Raw genomic sequence first — 22,004 nt, 5'->3', positions numbered from 1 at the left:
CACACATGTTGTACAACCTTCAGTTTAACACATGAATGCTTCAAATGTTCAAAACACACATAACAGAAGGATGAGCAGTCGCTGTAACAACGTCAATCAATGTTACAGTGGAGATCACTGTACATGTCGCTGTAATCTCCTGGCGAAGTTTCTCCAGTGTGCATGGCTTGCATCGATAGACGTTATCTTTCACAGTTCCCCACAATTAAATTGTGCCTCGACACTCCATACTAACTTCACCACAGACTGTTCATTATCAGTTACCATTTGCTGATATCATTCGCAACATTGCATTCAATGATCAGGATGACCATCATTAATCGCATGCAGTAATCGTGGAACGCAAACATTCTACTTGGCAGCTTTCGGAATTCTTCGTACACTTGTACCCCCTCTTCTCGTGCACATTGTTTAGCAGACTTCTGTGGAGAATTAACAAACGTTTCCATCATGAGAGGCAACGAAGCAGGACTTGTAGCTGCATACTGTCTTCTTGATCTTCCTTTGTAAAGATCATAAATCGTCCCATGCAATTCAGACTTCTGAATGATACGTATAATAGTTAGATGGGTTAGCAGTTCCAAACTCCCGCCTCCACTGACGTTGACTTCAACGGGATTATCAAACCTCAAAAACCACTTCACGGTACACTCTCGTTGCTCGAATGTCAAGCATGTTCCAGCCATCTTGTTTTTTCAATAACGAATGAAAGTGCTAACATTTGTTGAGCCAAAGATAATACTACAACACACTCGTAACTCAAATAGGATGACAATATCGATATCTCAATAGAGCCTGAGAAAGAGTGTATATAATTTTCTGGCGGACTCTGTATTTAAAGGTCAACCATAATTAGCACTCATACATTATTAGAGACAGAAGATGTCCATGCCATATTCTAAGCTCATTTGCGATTTATAGCGACAGACAAGTTCAGTGTGGCCAATCAGTATTATATTTGAATCTTTTAGATTTGTTATAGGTGTCCATTAAATGTTACTTGGAATGGTGTACCAAGTTAGGTGGGACAGCGTTGTAATGCTCAATTTTAATTTCTTTACAGTTTATTTTGTCCCAAACCATTGTGATATGGGAATGAGACATAAAAAAGAACATGGAGAAAGGAGATACCACATTTTTTCAGAGGAAATGTCGCAGTTGGGAAGGGAGGCAGTAGTAAATAGGCAGCCCAGTCTTCGATAAGCCACAGAAAGATGAAATTCCAAAAAGTATTATCAACAGAAAGATAAACAACAGGAATGAGGGCAAATATAGCTCTCTGCCCGCTCTTATCGCTATAGAGCAGGGGTCTTCAAACTGTGGCCCACGGGCCAATACCTGCGAATGAACTCCACCAGTCAGGCACGAGGTAATGGGTCAGACATGCATGGTATCCAAACTGCTGTGTTTATATATAAATTACAGTCGATCCTTGCTAGTCGAGCACAACCAGCAACAGGTGAGTCGAAGAAAATGTGAGAAACTGACTCGGTTAAGAACGATGCTTTGCACAGAGAGTGTTTAATGTTATTTTTCCCATCTGCTATAGCCATTTCAAAAAGTACTATCTTGTCTGGGTCAGTCTTGGCCACTATAAATCAACAATACATAAGTCACGTGTTCGCCTATAAACTCTAAAGTAGAGGCTGCAGCAATGCTGAATTTAGTCTGCTGTACTGCTTGGACAATGCACCTCCCATCGCAATTGTTGTCACTTGTACCATTGGCCAAGCTTCCACGACGATGTTGGAAATTCACTGCAACGATATTACAAGAACTTTTCTTCACTGGTGCATAGTAACCCTTCACCTAGTAGTATCTGTTTATGAGTTCCAATTCTGATTTATCGTCTGTAGCTAAGACGAACTATATAGAGATGACCACAAGGGAGTAGCTATGTCTGCTACGAATTTCATTAACAATAATGCTATGTCTCTTTTTCGACTAATTTTGAAGCACAGGCACAAAAAATATCTTTAGACAAATTTCTTCTAAAATAAGATGTACTGTGCTGTAAATACAAAATTACATTACTGTATTATAAATCTGTTTGAGTACTATTTTTTCGGAATGGAACACATTGACCCATTATACAAGCATTCCTATGGAAAAAAGTATCTTACTTAATAAGGGTTAATTACGAGTAATGTTCAAGAATGAATTACGATCATGAAGCGAATTTACAATAATGAGTTCATTATATTTCATGACAAATTAAGATACACATTAACTGATGTATGTAATGCAACTGAACGTTTTAATTGTAATTACTTATATGAGATTACCTGAAAATGTATTGTACGCAAGTGACATGCATAGGTAATTCACATAATGAAATTAAGCATTGTGATTATTGACATTTATGAAAAACACAACTTCCCTCACAACTGTTTAGAATTGTGGATTATATTTACCAGTGGAAATCGTCAAAAGCGATCTCAGATGATCATCAGTTAGTTTAGATCTGCAAATACTTTTGTATATTTCATTTTGGAGAATGTTTTTTCATGGAGATAAGTAGTGCCAGTAGTGGAAAAGAAAGCCATGAGCAAAATTACGCAACTGATTGTGGGTGGGCTGGGCAACAGTATTGACAGATCTGGGGTACAGCATAGAGTGTGACCTAGCAAATATTGCATCGGCATTGAGTCATACCAGTGTTGGGTTTGTGTCGGTTCTCGAGTGCCACAACCGGTCTCATTTGAGCTCTTCTGTCAGGAGAGTTAATTTGGAGTTGGAACGGCTACTTGCATCTGATGCAGGGTCACACATAGGTGTGGTTCCTGTTGATTCACTCTGTAGGTGGGACTATACTAGACATGGCCTACACCTCAACAGGAAAGGTAAACTGGCTGGGCTGATAGCAGGAAATTTAAAGGGGGGAGGAACTACATCTCATGGTGGTAACTCTTTTAGTGTAAGATCAGTGTCCAGTGGGAAACTCAGCCAGGCAAGTACTAAAGATGTTAAAAAAGTTCAAGATACTCACAAAAGTAAAATGAAAAATGCTAGTATATTTCATCAAAATATTGGGGGATTGAAGAATAAAACTGATGATCTTTTGCCCTGTTTAGAAGATATAGAAACTGAGAATGTAATAGATGTACTATGCCTGTCTGAGCATCACATTGTCACTGATATGCAAAAGGTTAGCATCAATGGGTACAAATTAGCTGCACATGTAAGTACAGATAATATGATGAGAGGAGGAGTTGCCATATATGTCAAAAGCTTCCACAGCGCAAAACATTTAGAAACTAAAAAATTTTGTGTAGAGCAACATATGGACGCATGTGCCACTGAACTAAAACTAAATGATGGCACTTTCATAATTGTAACAGTGTATAGGTCCCCCTCAGGGAATTTCCAGCTATTTCTAGAAAACTTGGATGCTTTGTTGTGCTATCTGTCAGACAGGGGGAAGCAAATTATCATTTGTGGGGATTTCAGTGTTGATTCCCTGAAAGAGTGTAATAGGTAGAATGACCTTGTAGTATTACTCAGTTCTTTCAATTTGAGCTCTGTCATTGATTTTCCTACTTGGATAACAAAGAACAGCAGGACATTGTTAGATAACTTTTTTATAGACCAAGATAAGTTTAAGGACACAAATGCTTATCCTGTTGAGAATGGTCTTTCAGATCATGGTGCACAGCTAGTTACAGTACATGGCATAGCTCCATTCAGTGTATCAAATCAGAATTTCAAAGCAGTGCGTTCGATTAACAATATAAATACTGCAAACTTTAGGGAAAGCCTAAAGGAGCTAGACTGGGATGAAGTGTATATGGAACCCGATGCAAACTTGAAATATAAGTTATTTCACGATACATTTTTAAGGGTATTTGAAAATTGTTTTAGCAAGAAAACAGTGAAACATAATTCCAAGAAAACATATAAAAAACCTTGGCTAACTAAAGGAATAAGAATATCTTGCAACTGTAAAAGAGAACTATATCTAACAGCTAGAGGGAGTACTGACCCCGAAATTGTTCAATATTATAAAAACTATTGTGCGGTACTAAGAAAAGTTATTCAAAAGTCCAGAAGCATGTGTATCATGTCTGAGATCAGTAAGTCTGATAATAAAATTAAAGCAATTTGGAACATTATTGAAAGGGAAACAGGGCAACCAAGAGCACAGGAAGACTTTAGTGCCATAAAACTGAATGCCAAGTGTACTAACAAACAATCTGAAATTGGAAATATTTTCAATAATCATTTTTTAAATGTTGTGGAGAAAGTAGGATCTAGATCTTCACTAGAAGAGGCAAGGCTTCTAATAGAAGAGGCCATACCTGTGCAGTTTGAAACAACTGTATTTCCACGAACCTCTCCCTCTGAAATCAGTAAAATAATAAACTCACTGAAAAGTAAAAGCTCTTACGGAATTGATGGTATTTCCAGCAAGATACTTAAATCTTGTTCCCCACAGATAAGTAGGATTCTCAGCCACGTATGTAATAGCTCTTTGGAGCAGGGTGTTTTCCCCGAAAGACTGAAATATTCCATTGTAAAACCATTGCATAAAAAGGGGGATACGTCGGATGTCAACAACTATCGCTCAATCTCTCTTCTGACAGCTCTATCAAAAATTTTTGAGAAAGTAATGTATTCAAGAGTAGCCTCCCATATATGTAAAAATAAAGTACTAACAAAATGTCAGTTTGGTTTTCAGAAAGGCTTTTCAACAAAAAATGCTATATACACTTTCACTGATCAAATATTAAATGCTCTGAATAACCGGACATCAGCCATTGGTATTTTTTGTGATCTCTCAAAGGCCTTTGACTGTGTAAATCATGGAATTCTTTTAGATAAGCTAAATCATTATGGTTTGAGGGGGCAGTGCACAAATGGTTTAATTCATAGTTAACTGGAAGAATGCAGAAAGTTGAAATAAGTGGTTCATATAATGTTAATACAACAGCTGATTCCTCAAACTGGGGGGGTCTATCAAGTACGGGGTCCCACAGGGTTCGGTCTTAGGTCCTTTACTGTTCTTGATATACATTAACGACTTACCATTCTATATTGATGAAGATGCAAAGTTAGTTCTTTTTGCTGATGATACAAGTATAGTAATAACATCCAAAAACCAATAACTAAGTGATGTAATTGTAAATGATGTTTTTCACAAAATTATTAAGTGGTTCTCAGCAAACGGACTCTATTTAAATTTGGATAAAACACAGTATATACAGTTCCGTACAGTAAATGGCACAACTCCAGTAATAAATATAGACTTTGAACGGAAGTCTGTAGCTAAGGGAGAATTTTCAAAATTTTTAGGTGTGTCCATTGATGAGAGGTTAAACTGGAAGCAACACATTGATGGTCTGCTGAAACGTCTGAGTTTGGCTACGTATGCTATTAGGGTTATTGCAAATTTTGGTGATAAGAATCTCAGTAAATTAGCTTACTATGCCTACTTTCATTCACTGCTTTCGTATGGTATCATATTCTGGGGTAATTCATCGTTGAGTAGAAAAGTATTCATTGCTCAAAAACGTCTAATCAGAATAATTGCTGGAGCCCACCCACAGTCATCCTGTAGACATCTATTTAAGGATCTAGGGATCCTCACAGTAACCTCACAGTATATATATTCACTTATGAAATTTGTTGTTAATAATCCAGCCCAGTTCAAAAGTAATAGCAGTGTGCATAGCTATAACACCAGGAGAAAGGATGATCTTCACTATGCAGGGTTAAATCTGACTTTGGCACAGAAGGAGGTAAATTATGCTGCCACAAAAGTCTTTGGTCACCTACCAAACAGCATCAAAAACCTGACAGGTAGTCAACCAAAATTTAAAAATAAATTAAAAGAATTTCTAGATGACAACTCCTTCTACTCATTGGCTGAATTTTTAGATATAAATTAAGGGAGGGAAAAAAACTAACTTAAGCATTAGTGTCATGCAATATTTTGTGTAATATAATATCTTGTACAGACATCTTTCATTAACCTGACACGTTCCACATCATTACGAAGTGTCGTATTCATGATCTATGGAACAAGTATTAATCTAATCTAATCTAATCACTGGAAGACTCTTATAAAATTCCATCCATGATGAATTTAAATATTTATCTTTATAAAAATCGTTACATTGAAAATCAGCCCTTTCTAATTGAGGTTCTTGGGCAAAATGACGTTAAAAGTATGTTGAAAAAATATTGATATCGTTTACAGTTGCATCAAGAGCTGCAAAGCGAGACACAAAATTAATTTTTACAGTACTCAAATTTTCAGTTGCAGAATCTAGAAGAAATGGAGTCCCTGGTTGCTGATTGAATATTTGGAGTATGTGTAAATATATGAAATATTTGTTTTTGTTCAATTGAGATTGAAGCAAAACAGGCAGTACTGATTTTCACCTTCTTGTTGCTGTCGTTGTGATCTTCAGTCCAGGACTGGTTTGATGCAGCTCTCCATGCTACTCTACCCTGTGCAAGCTTCTTCATCTCCCTAATTTTAAATTCAGGTCGTTGATATGTTTAGTTAGATCTGTATACAATGATTACCTCCATAAACACTGCGAATTCTTTCATGCAAGAAAGTTTCGATTGTTGTGCAGAGCTCAAAACATCGCATCAGAGCTTTTCTAGGGCTTGGCCAAGGTAAGTCATTTCTTCAATCTCTTCAATAAATTTGCGGGATTGACGTAATGAAACCAATTAATTGCAGGGATGTATTCCTGACTGTAAATGGAGAAAAAAGGGTCCAGTGAATATGTGTCCAGAAATATATTGTTGGCGCGGTAGATGGTGCTGAAGAATGACAGTTCTAAGATTATGTGCCCTATATTTCTTGTGTGTTGTAGGAAGTGCGATTCGCACAGCATATTGTAAGCAGCAGAATGGTCCAGTATTCATATCAGGAACAATCCAAGATGGTGTTTATGTACAGCTAAGCACATGGAAACGGTCGAGAGGTAGCATAGCTTTACTAAAACAAGTACCTCGCAGACACCAACCACATCAAACAACATTTTAAGCGCCTTTTGTGCATTTGTGTGATCTCGAGTCTTTTCATACAGACGAATGTTCAGGGAGGTGGTGTACTGTGTGCACCAGATCTGGAGGACTGGGTTCTACAGAACAAGCTCCAGGCAAGTTGCCTGCCAACATATTTTAAGTCAAAGCACAATTATGTTTATCCTATGTGACAATAGCTACTATCCCTATCACCTGCAGTGTAGAAGCAACACAGGCACATGGTCAGAGGAACTGTCATTTTTCAGCACCATTTACTGTGCCAGTGATTTATTTCTGGACAAATGTTCATAGGACCTTTTTTCCTCTATTTCCTGTCAGAAGCCCATCCCTGCATTTTGACAGTTTTATTAACGTCCACCCTTTATAATTAACAGCTGAAATGACTTAGCTTCACAACTATTGGCTTATCCAAGCAATTGGCACACAAAAACTGTTGATGAATAATTCGATGTGCAATTAATGGTTTTGATCCACCATCATTTTTTTCCACTTTTGATACGAGAGCTGCAACATCTTTATTTTTCCACACTCGTTTTTCGCTGTCACTTGTGATAGACCTTAAGATTTTCCATTGAAATTTTCTTCTTTGAAGAGAATTTGCCAGTCTAAAAACTTCTTCTCTTTTAATTCTACGAACGTCAAGAAGCTCTTCATGCACTTCATACGTTTTGTCTAACCTTCGAATAAAAATTAACAGCTATGCAGTGTCTGAAACATACGTTGACTCATACAGAGCTAAAGAGAACCTCCCTTCAGTGTTGAGTGTTCTCAGACATTTGAGTTAATATACAGGGTGTATCAAAAAGAATCAACTGATTTAAAAATGCATAACTATTATGTTACTTGAGAGATGTGCGTGACAACGTACCATCGGAAAGTGCAAACTCTTGAGTTTTATATGGTTCCCACTAGGTAGCAGCAGTGTGCACCCACTTCAGTTCTAGTAAAAATGGTGTCGGGACAGCAGAAAGCGTTTTATGTTCTACGTTTTGCACAGTGTGGGTCAGTAATAACTGTTCAGCCTGACTTTCGTACTAGGTATGATGTGGATCCTCCTACAGCACAGAGAAATAGATTGTTTATGTAAAGACAAATCGCTGGGTCATCCCAGAGTGTCTGATACAGATGTGAATGCATCCACCACAGTTTTACAGGGAGTCCATAGAAATCCGTTCGCCATGCAGCTCGACAGCTCAACATGCCCTTGAGGTCCGTCTGGCGTGTGTTGCGTCGACATTTATACATGAAACCATACAAAATTCTGCAAGCGCTTCGTGAAAGCGACACACAAAAAGGTGTGAAGTATTGTAGTTTCGTTCGTGGCAATATGAAGGATGAGAGTTTCCTTCTACACTTAGTGTTTAGTGACGAAGGAACATTCCATTTAAATGGAAAGGTGAACCTTCATAATGTGAGAATATGGGATATGGAACAACCATATGAAGTTGTACAACCTGAAAGGCACTCTCCAAAATTTAGTGTTTTTTGCAGTTTTACAGAAAAAGATCATATGGCTCATTACTCTTTGCCAAGAATACAGAAATCACATATCTCGATTTGCTTGAATACTTTCTTTTCCTACAGTTGGAGACTGATTCGAAAGAGTTCATTTACCAACAGAATGGAAAACTGCCACATTGGCGTCTGGAAGTGAGGGAATTTTTAATCAAAGGGTTACTGAATGATGGATCAGTTGCACTTAACCAAATGATTCAGTCTTTCATTCTTGGCCTCCAAGGTCAATGAATCGGATTGTATGTGATTATTTCTTGTGGGGTTTATAAACGACTCTGTTTATGTGCCTCCATTATCAACAACAATGAATGAAATGAGACATCACATAACAGCAGCTGTACAAGCTGTAACTCAAGACATGCTCGGTGCAGTGTGGGAACAATTAGAATACCACATTGACACATGGCATATTTACAGAAATTCACACAAAAGGTACGCAACTGCAAGTGAAAATGACGCCAATTAATTATATTAAGAGCAAGGGTTCTGTGTAACGAATTTCATTGGATTTATTTTTAAGCAGTTTTAATTTGATTAAATACTCACTGTTACTTTACTAAGAAATTGTAGTCACAAAACACACTAGTCCCACGATATTTTGCTTTTCAGTTGCACATGTTGCATTACCCACAAGTTGGTGCTGCACTACTGCAATTAACGTTTCTAACGTCTGGAAGACTTCACTGCTATACATTTAGCACTGTCAGAAATAGTCGTAACAATATGTAAATCGCAGCAGTCTTGAAACGAAAATATGCATGTAATTCAACAGTAGAGTATTTGGGTATAATGAACTATAAAACGCCCAACTTAACTTGAGCCATACCAATAATGTTCACAGGAAAGGGAAGATTAGCCTATATTTCCGCCACGTGGCGAGAAATGTTGCCGTGGGATGATATCCCACAGTGTTGCTACTGTATGCAGCTCCTGCTTCGTTTTGACCGCTTACTGTGGTGTTAATGATGCACAGAAGTAACAAGGTTTCTTGAAAGCAAGTTACAGTGATTTCCATGAGTGGCATTTATTTCTAGCAGTGTATATGAAATAAAATAAAGGTAGCAGCTCAAGGTCAAACAATAAGCAGTTCACTCTTTAATGAATATTGCTGTGCCACTTGGTGCCAGTGTGTAAAGACTGGCAGCAGTGGTAAGAGTCAGTAAAAAATTTGAACTGTACTGAGAAGTTCTGAGCAGTACTAGTGTATTAGGCCTCAAGAAAACTTAGACATATTGTACCTGGGTCTTGGCCTTTGGTACTTAGGGGAAGAGCCAGTGTGGTCCTTAGGCTAAAAGACCCCTGCTATAGAGGAACATTGTTTGCTGGAAAACTTCAATCAGCGGCAAAATAGTCCCTGCTTCAAACTGACTCCGTGTTAGGCTAGTTGTCAAATAATATTTTGATATGGAGGACATAACAGAACCAACATTTAAAAGTTATATGCTTGCTGTACAATGGACAAAATTATTTTAAACAGGAACAAAAATGAAATTAAAATTAGATTTTCTGAGAATGTGAAAAGATGTAGAGCTGCTGTAAGTGTAGATACAATAAAATCATATTTTGAAGATGTGGATATAGTCTACCATCAGCTGTAAATGGAATGATGACAATGAAAATTTGTGCCCAATCGGGACTCGAACCCAAAATTCCTGCTTATTGTGAGGTTTCGCCTCATCATTTTTTCCGTTGTTGTTCGTTGCATTTATTTGGGGTAGACATCCCATGGCACCTACTCTAGTTCACCGTTGATCTGTTCACTCAGTTTTTTTTTGTTACAGAGGGGAGCTAACCCACTGACCGAACACGCTGAGCTACCATGCCGGCTACCATTAGGTCGTGTGAGTATGACTCATAGCCACACCCAAACGTCCATATGTCGTCAGTCACTTGTCTACAACCTGTACTCAAACAGCCATTACATATACTCCTGTACAGATGAGACATTTTACTTGAAAGTCACTTGCCTGGTGTCAGCAGTTAAATAATTGGCCACGAATTCATGGGTCTGGCCATGAGTTGTGCTAAGGTAGGCTAATGCTAAGGCGACTGTCTGCGATAAGTGTGAAATCAGCGTTTCTGCATGCATGGCAAAAGGAACATTGCATCATAATTCAGATTAATAAAAAAAGGTGTGAAATCTTATGGGACTTAACTGCTAAGGTCATCAATCCCTAAGCCTACACACTACTTAACCTAAATTATCCTAAGGACAAACACACATACCCATGCCCAAGTGAGGACTCGAATCCCTGCCGGGACCAGCTGCACAGTCCATGACTTCAGCGCCTTAGACCATTCGGCTAATAGCGCTCAGATTAACAGAGGCACTACAATATCGTACGTATTTTGAAGAGATAAATGTTCAATACATGCAATTTTACCAAATACTGTATTGAGTTATGATGAAACAAATATTGCAGGTGAGCAAGGGAAGCTGAAAGTACTTTAAGGAGAAATTGCAAACATCACGCAAGAACCATCGATTGCTCAAAATCAAGCACATCAGTAATTCCTGCTGGTACAACATCTTTATATTGCCTTTCTCCATGCATTGCGTACAAACCAGAATAGCTAAACCATACATGGATAGAAGGTGGGCCTAAACGAAACCTTTTTAATTGCTCATCATCAAGATCGTTTGAGGATGCAATTTTTGAGGGCTGCTTTCACCTCAGAACATTAGGTGGTCATACTGAAGCAATAATAATAGATAATTTGGCAAGCCACATCTCAGTGACATTAAGAGAAGAATGCAAGCTGAATAAAATATGGTTTGTGCTGTAACCTACAAAAGCTACTCATTTATATCAAATTTTGGACCTAGCTTTTTCCAGGCCATAGAAGCTGAAATGGAGGAAGATGTTGGAGAAAAGTAAAATATCATGACCTGTTCCCTAAAGATACTTTTACACTTCTTAAAAAAATCTTGAAAAGTCACAGGACTCCATAATACAAAGCCTAATTAGCGTATTTGAGGCAAGTGCTATATATACCATTAATTCACAGAAAGTCATGTTGCACAGCCTACAAAACAGGTAAGACCAATTGCAAGAATGGAATAATTCATTTGGAGAGTTACGCAGGGAAAGAAGACAAACAGAGACAACAGCTAGAAAGTACAGAAAAAATGGATATTTCTGCACTATCAAGTGTGACATATGATTTTTGTGTGGGATATCAACTTAACAAGCAGATAGAGCTTCTGAAAAAGAAGAGAGAGATAGCATAGGAAAAGGGGAAAAATTTAGTAGCAGTAAAGGTTTATAGTATCCATCAAAAAAGACGGGATGTGATAATCCATCTTCTTCAGTCAAAGGAAAAGAGGTAGACCAATGTCCTCTTCATGATTGAAAACTCTACTAGTGGTGGACAACAGTACTACAATTCAGAATCATGGTGTGAAATAAAGACCAGCAATTCAGCAGCAGTGTTTATCAGTTCAGTGTGGAGGTTTCACTAAAGTTCAGTTTGCTTATAAACAGAAGACAAAAACATCATCGACACTGTGCTATCTGTATTAGCAGATAGATCATGTGAATGTAAGTTCATAAGGCATTATAAAAGAAATGAGAAAGTGTGTATGTTTTCAAAAGAAGGTGACATTCCTGTAGTATCTCTATCTCAAATTGTATACAAACTTTTCCCAAGAGAGACAAATATATTTGAGTGATAAGAGCTAAATTTTGTCATTGTTCTTTTTTTGTCCGTGTAACATTTGTTATTTCACAAAATTTAAATAAAATTACTTTCAAAATACTTTTTGACATCTTTTCTCTGTCCTAAATATAGTGAATATTGTTGTTTGCATCGAACATGACGAGATTATGCAACAAAAATTTTGATTTCTAACTTTCTGTCCCAAGTATACCAATCCTGAGGAGTGACATGGGACAGGATGAAAAATTAAGTTTACTCAGTCCTGTAGTTCAAAACTGGAGTTCTTTTAATGTCAATCAGTAGCACTCCAAGTAACTGGAATATGTCAGTAGTTCATATCTTGACCAACTATTAAATTTCCTATAGGCTTTCAAATTTTGAAAGTATGCTAAGTATACCCATTTCAAAGAATTGGGCATATTAACCACAGCTTCTCAGTATATTTATTCCTCAATGAAGTGTGTTGTAAATAATACATCTTTTTTTCCAACTAACTGCTTAGTACGCAGTATCAATACTATGAATAAGAACAATATACATAAAGATTTAAAATCACTTACTCTTGCCCAGAAAGGAGTCCAGTATTCAGCAACACATATTTTCAATAAGTTACAGCAACCATTAAGAGTTTAGTTTCAGACAATGCTCAATTTAAACATAATTTAAAAGAATTTTTGGTGGCCAACTCGTAATGTGCAGTAGACCATTTTAATGAAAATTTATTATACTTTAATTTTTGACAATACTTGGTTGTAATAGTCAAGAAACTAGCAAATGTCTGAATGATGGATTTAATGAAAGCAGATGTAAGTATTAAACCTATAAATAACAGAAGTTTAAATTTAATGTACATAATTTTGCTATTTATTGACTGAGGATCATTAAAATTGATGAAACTCAAGTTTTTCTAATTACATTTTCATAATGTGTTTATCTGACATGTTCCACACCTAGGAGGATTCCCTCTTTTATGGGTGTATGGAATGTATAATTAATCTAAGCTAATCTAATCATGATACTTATTTGTAGATTTTCTACCTCAATGGCACCATAAGATCATAGTCTGAAACTAAAAAAAACTTTTTGGGTGCTCTAAGTAAGTTCCGTAATAAGGACGATGCACCACAGGTTTTACTTTCACTTATTGTCAGGTTTCTTCTCATCATTAATCCACTAGAGAGAAGACCAGTTGTTTATATACTGGTAATTATTCAGCCAACTCGCAATTCTTGTCATTTGCTTCGACCAAGCAAGTTACCCTACTTATTGATGTCAGAAAACAACAATAATTCTGTGGTAGTTTCAGGTAATTTCACAACAAACATTTCTCAGCATGTCACTGTCACCTATAAGTGATTGCATGTCCATGGAATTCACACATGACAATGTCAGTCTAACTAGCTATTCAACAAAATTTATGAGCATAACTCTTAGCTAATGATTAACTAGGAAGATGCTAGACTGTAGGTCAGTTCCACACACATATGTGTAATTACACACAAATAATTCAGCAGTTCTGATGTATATTAACCAGTACTAACACAGCTGTGAGTGGTATGCTAGATAATCACGAAATTTCATAAAGATACAGCAGAATAAGTGCACGACATAGACCTTTATGAAATAGATGTTAATCATGTGCTTGCTAAACACACACCAGAGGATTGTGTGGTTATGGGACTTAAGAAAATTACCAGATTACAGCACAAGTTGCTGCAAGTTGTTGTCACAATGATTACCAAGCCCAGACAGAGAATTTTTGGATGAGCTGAAATACGATGACGTTCGATAATTTGAAACTCTCAATAATTTGAAATTTTTTCTCAGTCCCTTGAAAAATACCCCATAAACTGAAAAAAGTCAATGATTTTTGGTCTCCTCAGTAATTTATGGTAGTAGTGTCAATAGTAGTAGTACTTTTATTTATCTGTAGATCTCTTTTACAAGGATACTGAACATATTTTGTTGTTACAATTTAGTTGAAGCAGTAGTAATTAGAGCATGTGGCCAACACTTTATAATTTTAAGTTAGGGCCCCCACATTCTCTGTAATATGAAGTTCCCTACTTCTGTGCTCCCCACTGAAGTCCTCCTACTTCTGTGATTCTCACTGAAGATCCCTTACTTCCGTAATTCCTAGTCAGGCTGAAGCCAACTGTCATTTATCTTTTCGATCTATGTACCATTCAGTCTGCTTTCAATTTGTCTTGTAGTCCATCTGTGACATGCCATGAGTTTTAGAAGGAACATGTGTCTTTCAATTAATGGAATAGAAGCTTATTATTGAAGCTGTTGAGAATGGAATTTCGAAAAAAAATGTTCCAAAATAGTTCTCTGTTTTACCATCTACATTGTCAATGATTTAAAAAAATGGAGCTAATGTCACCTGAAGTATCTCAGGCACAGGAATAAAATGGCAAAGTGAGGTCGAATTTTCCATCTTGAGGAGTGTTTGCTCATTTGAATAAATCAGTGTAACGATAAAAACATTCCCATAGGCGGTTTTATGTTGAAAGAAAAAGTCTTTTGCACATTCTATTGGGATTGAAGGATGTGTGTCAATGAGGGGTGGTTTTCAAATTTTAGAAAACATCCATGTGCACTATTCCCTTTGTATTGAATGGACTGATGAACTAAAACCACTTTTGAATGACTATGATCCATGCAATATATTCAATGCAGACACAACTAGACTTCTTTTATAAGTATCTTCCTGATCACAACCTAGCATTCAAAGACAAAAAGTATCATAAGGAAAAACAGAGCAAAGATACAATAACTGTCCTCCAAGTCTATAACATAGATAGATCTAAGTATTTGAACTAGAGACATCAGTGAATTTCTCAGTGATTATCCCAACCATGATATCGTCACCTTGTCCAGCACTGGTACTTTGGATGCCATACAGAAGCAGACACTGGAGCATGAGGAAGTGCATAAGAGCAACAAACGAGCAGCACTAACCTTTGAGCAGTACAACAACCAAAGAAAGGAAGTAGCCAGCTTATTTCAGCAGTGTGTAGATGAGTCTCCACCATAAGAGAGCCCCACAGCTGTAGACTCATCCCTGAACCTGCGTGTGCCAAGCTCTTCTAGTGTTGCACCAACTCTTGGTACAAACAATGCTGTTCCCTCCAGTCGGTCAGCTTATGCAGTGAATAAAAATAACCATTATCAAGACAGTGACAATATCCCTTTCTGCATATATGTGACATTACAAATATCTTATCAACGTGACAGAACAGAATCAAAATTGAACTTAACTCTCCCAACGCAGCTAGCTTACTGTTAGAGTCTCTGGTATTTTTAATTCACCAACTGGAGGCCTATATACCAAGTCAGAGTGTAATCAGAAAATCTCTTTATTACATAGATAATGTAGATATGAACATCGACTCTTTGGTCTCTAAACTTTACACAAAATTTTACACAAAAAGCTATTTGTAGAAAGGGATATGAACTACTGCTTATTCTTATGTCAGGTTTTGTAGTAAACAACAGAATTTATAGTAAATTCGACTTTCGTTACATAAGAGTCTTACCTCGTCACAAATTAAATTCCTGGGTCATTATTCCGCTACCATTTTGAAATCTGTAGGGCTGTAATTTAACCTTAATTAAGTATCCTAGCGTAACAATTAAAAATTTATAGTCTCATTAGATAGCTCACCCACGTGTTGTTGTTGTTGTTGTTGTGGTCTTCAGTCCAGAGACTGGTTTGATGCAGCTCTCCATGCTACTCAATTCTGTGCAAGCTACTGTGGGGGAAGGATGCTCTTCCATATGGTGTTTTGGTGTGTTAGTGAGTGTTTTGACATCGATAAGGTTGGCTTCAGAGATATATCTTCTGTGATGTCACAACAGACAAAAGAATATTGTCTTTTTTAGAGAGTTGTGAATGTATCGTTGCCTAAGTAACATGCCGATTCATGTCTTATAAAATTATATAATAAAGAAGTTATAACTTCTTATTTGTGTGCGTTTAACTTAGTTAGATACCATAAATAAGTGGTGACCCCGACGTGATCGGCGAGGCAACAAAAAAAAATTACCCTACAACGTAATTATAGGTGAATAGTGCAATGTGGAATCTGCTGGAATTCGTTGCAGACGGCGTTTAATAAAAATACTCAAAATGTGGACAGAAAGTGGACTTCTCGGTGGTAATCCTGAGAGTACTCCGGAAATCAATAAGATAAGCGTAAAGCTTCCTCCCTTTTGGGTAGATAAATCCGATGTTTGGTTTTGCCAAGCCGAAACTCAGTTTACAATCGCTGCTATAGCAATGGAAACAGCGAAGTTCAATTACCTGTTGGCCCAGGTTGAACCGAAATATGTCGAAACCATCTGGGATCTGGTAACTAATGATGAAAATAATAAATATTCGCTGGCAAAAGAACGACTCTTTACCATTTTCAAGGAAAGTGAAGAGCGTAAAATAAAAAAAAAATGTTGTGTGGGTTGGAACTGGGCGATATGAAACCTAGTCAGTTATTACGAAAAATGCAAAACTATGCTGTGACCAACTTGTCGGAAAACGCTTTAAAAACATTGTGGCTCGATAAACTTCCCAGTAATAGTCGAAGTGTATTAGTGATATCGGCAGAAACGATGGACAAAATCTCGCAGATGGCCAATCGTATAGTGGAGATGCAATATGTTGAGGAGCTTCAAATTACCTCAGCCCAATCAGTTTCTTCCACATCATTATCGGCCCAAGATCTTCTTGTAAAAATTAAAGACTGAGAAAATGAAGTTCAGACTCTCAGAGAATCAAACAGATCCATATCGCTCAGCAGAAGTAGAAACAGAATACAGTTCAAAACAAATGGTAAATATTGTTATTATCACTTCAAATTTGGCACACGGTTTTAACCTGAAAACTGTGTACCACCTTGCCAATGGAAAAATATGGAAAACAAGGAAGGGTAGAGACAAAAGCGACTGAGAATTCTACCCTAGTTCCTACAGTAAGCTGCCAATATCGATCATTTGTTTAAGACAGAACTTGTGGACGATCTTCTCTGGTAGATAGCGGTGGAGATTTGTCTGTTACACTAGTGTCAAAAAATAAGAAACTTGAACCCACTGAGTTTAGTCTCTATACCACAAATGGTTCTGAAATAAAAACTTACAGGTCAAAGCTGTTAACCATTGATTTAGGTGTTAAACGTAAGTCTGAATGACCATTTATAGTAGCAGGTGTATCAAAAGGAATATTCAGAGCCGATTTTTTTCAGAATTTTGGTTTACTGGTAGATCTGAAAAATAAAAAACTTATAGACAACATTACTAAGTTAAAAATTTCCAAGGAGGTAACCACTGTGAAGGCTAACGATTCAGTAAGCTCACTCTATGCAAAATTTCGGCATTCAAAGCTATTGGAGCAATTTCCTGAGCTAACAGAACCATCTATAGTACCAAAGGTGTTAAAGCATAAAGTACAGCATTATATCACTACTTCTAGTGGGCCACTGGTGTATAGTAAAGCTCTTAGGTTGGACCCACATAAAATACAAACAGCTAAGAAAGAATTTCAGTTTCTGTTGAATAATGGTATTATACATACATCACAATCACAATGGGCCAGTCCATTGTACCTTGTTAGGAAGTCAAATGGTCAATGGCGAGTTTGTGGGGATTATCGTCGTCTTAATGACAGGACTCTCCCAGACTGGTATCCAGTCCCTCGAGTAGATGACGTAAATTTTATGCTGGAGAATAAGAAGGTATTCTTCATGATTGACCTACTGAAAGCATGTTATCAAATACCGTTAGCCGAAGAAGACAAACCAAAGTCAGCGGTTATTTCTCCTTTTCGTCTGTAAGAATTTAATTATATGCCCTTCGGACTTCGAAATCCACCTAGCACATTTCAGAGGTTTATACACGAAGTTGTGAGAGAGCTGGATTTCTGCTTTCCATATCTGGATGATGTTTTAATAGCATCAGAATCTCCAGAACAACATATTGAGCATCTAAATTTACTCTTTAAGCAATTAAATCAGTAAGGTCTGGTAATAAATGTTGGAAAATCCGTATTTGGAGTGCAAGACCTGATATTCTTAGGACAATTAATCACACCTGCAGGAACGAAGCCGGATCCAGAAAAAGTGTCTGCGCTGATGAGCTACAAGTGACCTGAAACTATTCGCGAACTTCGAAAATTTTTAGGAATCATCAATTTTTATCGTAGGCATTTAGAACATGCTGCAGAAAACCAAGCCTTGTTGAATGATTACCTAAAAGGAACAACTAAAAGTGACCAAAGACATATTGACTGGAATGAAGAAGCAATTGCTCAGTTCCATCATAATTTGGTTTATCCAGGTATGAAGACAACTGTAAAAATGATTACATCAAGATGCGTATGGATAAATATGAAAAAGAACATTGCAAATTGATCATGAGTATGTAATGCTTGTCAAAAAAACAAGGTATCACGACATGTGCATTCGCCAATAGGACACTTTCCCGACACTGATGAACGTTTTGAAGTAATTCATCTGGACTTGATAGGGCCAATGCCTCCTTCTGATGAATATACATATTCCTTAACATGCATTGACAAAGTAACGAATTGGACAGAGGTAATACCACTTCGCGATATACAAGCTGAAGTTGTAGCTCAAGCTTTCTTCAATTGTTGGATTACTGGATTTGGCACACCTTATCAAATAGTAACTGATCACGACAGAGAATTTACTTCTGAGCTATTTCCAGCACTATCAAAAACATGCGTTTGTAATCAGACTCAAACTACTGCATATCATCCTCAATCCATGGAAAAATAGAAGATGTCATCGCACACTTAAAGCAGCAATCTGTTCACATTCAACTTCGAAATGGACTCAAACAATACCTCTAATCCTTTTTTGTATTCGTTGCTTAATCAGGGAAAACACGAATGCTACGATAGCAGAAATGGTTCATGGTTCACCCATCAGGATACCTGGTGATTTTCTTTAAGAAGACGGAACAAAAAGGGATTGAGACTTACCCCAACATGTTTCACAACTAAATCAATATATGAACCAGCTGAAACCTGTGCAAATAGCTCACAAAGTAAAGAAGACACCATATGAATACAATGACGTACTGTATTTTTAAGGGTTGAAAGAATTAAAAAGTCGTTAGAATCTCCATATGAAGACCCATACGAAGTCGTGGAAAGAAAACCAAAATATTTTGGACTTAAAATGAGAGACCAAGAGTTGCCTGCATATTTGCTAAACGACCACGTTAAATTGCCCGAACATACTCCAGTTTCACCACCACTGCAGGACAAACAACCTGAAGATAAAAAACCACAAACATCAAGATCTGGGCGCGTAATTCGATTCCCCACAAGACTAGTGGAAGTGGTACATTGAATTGTGACTGTCTTACAGAGAATGGGGTGCAGTGGGAGCAGGTTGCTCTGCCAAATGGTGTTTTAGTGTGTGTTGGTGAGTTTTTTGACATCCATAAGGTTGGATTCAGAGATATATGTTCTGCCACATCACAAGAGACAAAAGAAGATTGTATTGTTTTAGAGAGTCGTAAACGAATCGTTGCCTAAGTGACACACTGATTCATATTTATAAAATTATATAATAAGGAAGTTGTAAGTTCTTATTTGTGTGTGTTCACCTTAGGTAGACACCACCAATACTTCTTCATCTCCCAGTACCTACTGCAGCCTACATCCTACTGAATCTGCTTAGTGTACTTATATCTTGGTCCCCCTCTACGATTTTTACCCTCCACCCTGCCCTCCAGTACTAAATTGGTGATCCCTTGATGCCTCAGAACATGTCCTACCAACCGATCCCTTCTTCTAGTCAAGTTGTGCCACAATCTCTTCTTCTCCCCAATTCTATTCAATACCTCCTCATTACTTATGTGATCTACCCTGCTAATCTTCAGCATTCTTCTGTAGCATCACATTTCGAAAGCTTCTATTCTCTTCTTGTCTAAAATATTTACCGTCCATGTTTCACTTCCATACATGGCTACACTCCATACAAATACTTTCAGAAACGACTTCCTAACACTTAAATCAATACTCGATGTTAGGAAATTTCTCTTCTTCAGAAACGCTTTCCTTGCTATTGCCAGTCTACATTTTATATCCTCTCTACTTCGACCATCATCAGTTATTTTTCTCGCCAAATATCAAAACTCCTTTACTACTTTAAGTGTCTCATTTTCTAATCTAATTCCCTCAGCATCACCCGACTTAATTCGACTACATTCCAATATCCTCGTTTTGCTTTTATTGATGTTCATCTTATACCCTCCTTTCAAGACACTGTCCATTCCGTTCAACTGCTCTTCCAAGTTCTTTGCTGTTTCTGACTGAATTACAATGTCATCGGCGAACCTTAAAGTTTTTATTTCTTCTCCAGGGATTTTAACACCTAATCCGAACTTTTATTTTGTTTCCTTTACTGCTTGCTCAATATACAGATTGAAGAGCATTGGGGAGAAACTACAACCATGTCTCACTCCCTTCCTAACCACTGCTTCCCTTTCATGTCCCTCGACTCTTATAACTGACATCTGCTTTCTGTACAAATTGTAAATAGACTTTCGCTCCCTGTATTTTACGTCTGCCACCTTTAGAATTTGAAACAGAGTATTCCAGTCAACATTGTCAAAAGCTTTCTCTAAGTCGAAAAATGCTAGAAACGTAGGTTTGCCTTTCCTTAATCTTTCTTCTAAGATGAGGCGTTAGGTCAGTATTGCCTCACGTGTTCCCACATTTCTACGGAATAGAAACTGATCTTCCCTGAGGTCGGCTTCTATCAGTTTTTCCATTCGTCTGTAAAGAATTCGTGTTAGTATTTTGCAGCTGTGACTTATTAAACTGATAGTTCGGTAATTTTCACATCTGTCAACTACTGCTTTCTTTGGGATTGGAACTATTATATTTTTCTTGAAGTCTGAGGGTGTTTCGCCTGTCTCATGCATCTTACTCACCAGATGGTAGAGTATTGTCAGGATTGGCTCTCCCAAGGCCGTCAGTAGTTCTAATGGAATGTTGTCGAGTCCGGGGGCCTTGTTTCGACTCAGGTCTTTCAGTGCTCTGTCAAACTTTTCACGCAGTATCGTATCTCCCATTTCATCTTCATCTACATCCTCTTCCATATCCATAATATTGCACTCAAGTACATTGCTCTCGTATAGACCCTGTATATACTCCTTCCACCTTTCTGCTTTACCTTCTTTGCTTAGAACTGGGTTTCCATCTGAGTTCTGGATATTCATACAAGTGATTTTCTTTTCTCCAAAAGGTCTCTGTAATTTTTCTGTAGGCAATACCTATCTTACCCCTAGTGAGATAAGTCTCTACATCCTTACATTTGTCCTCTAGCCATCCCTGCTTAGCCATTTTGCACTTCCTGTCGATCTCAATTTTGAAACGTTTGTATTGCTTTTTGCTTGCTTCATTTACTGCATTTTTATATTTTCTCCTTTCATCGATTAAATTCAATATATCTTCTGTTACCCAAGGATTTCTACTAGCCCTTATCTTTTTACCTACTTGATCCTCTGCTGCCTTCACTATTTCATGTCTCAAAGGTACCAATTCCTCTTCTATTGTATTTCTTTCCCCCATTCCTGTCAATTCTTCTATAATGCTCTGTCTGAAACTCTCTAAAACGTATGGTTCTGTCCATTTATCTAGATCACGTCTCCTCAAATTCCCACCTTTTTGCAGTTTCTTCAGTTTTAATCTACATTTCATAACCAATAGATTGTGGTCAGATTCACATCTGCCCCTGGAAATGTCTCACTATTTGAAACCTGGTTCCTAAACCTCTGTCTTACCATTATAT

This window comes from Schistocerca gregaria, chromosome 2 (genome assembly GCF_023897955.1).
Source record: "Schistocerca gregaria isolate iqSchGreg1 chromosome 2, iqSchGreg1.2, whole genome shotgun sequence".
NCBI classification, from domain to species: domain Eukaryota; kingdom Metazoa; phylum Arthropoda; class Insecta; order Orthoptera; family Acrididae; genus Schistocerca; species Schistocerca gregaria.
The sequence above is the reverse complement of the archived record's forward strand: the minus strand, read 5'-3'. Positions refer to the sequence as shown.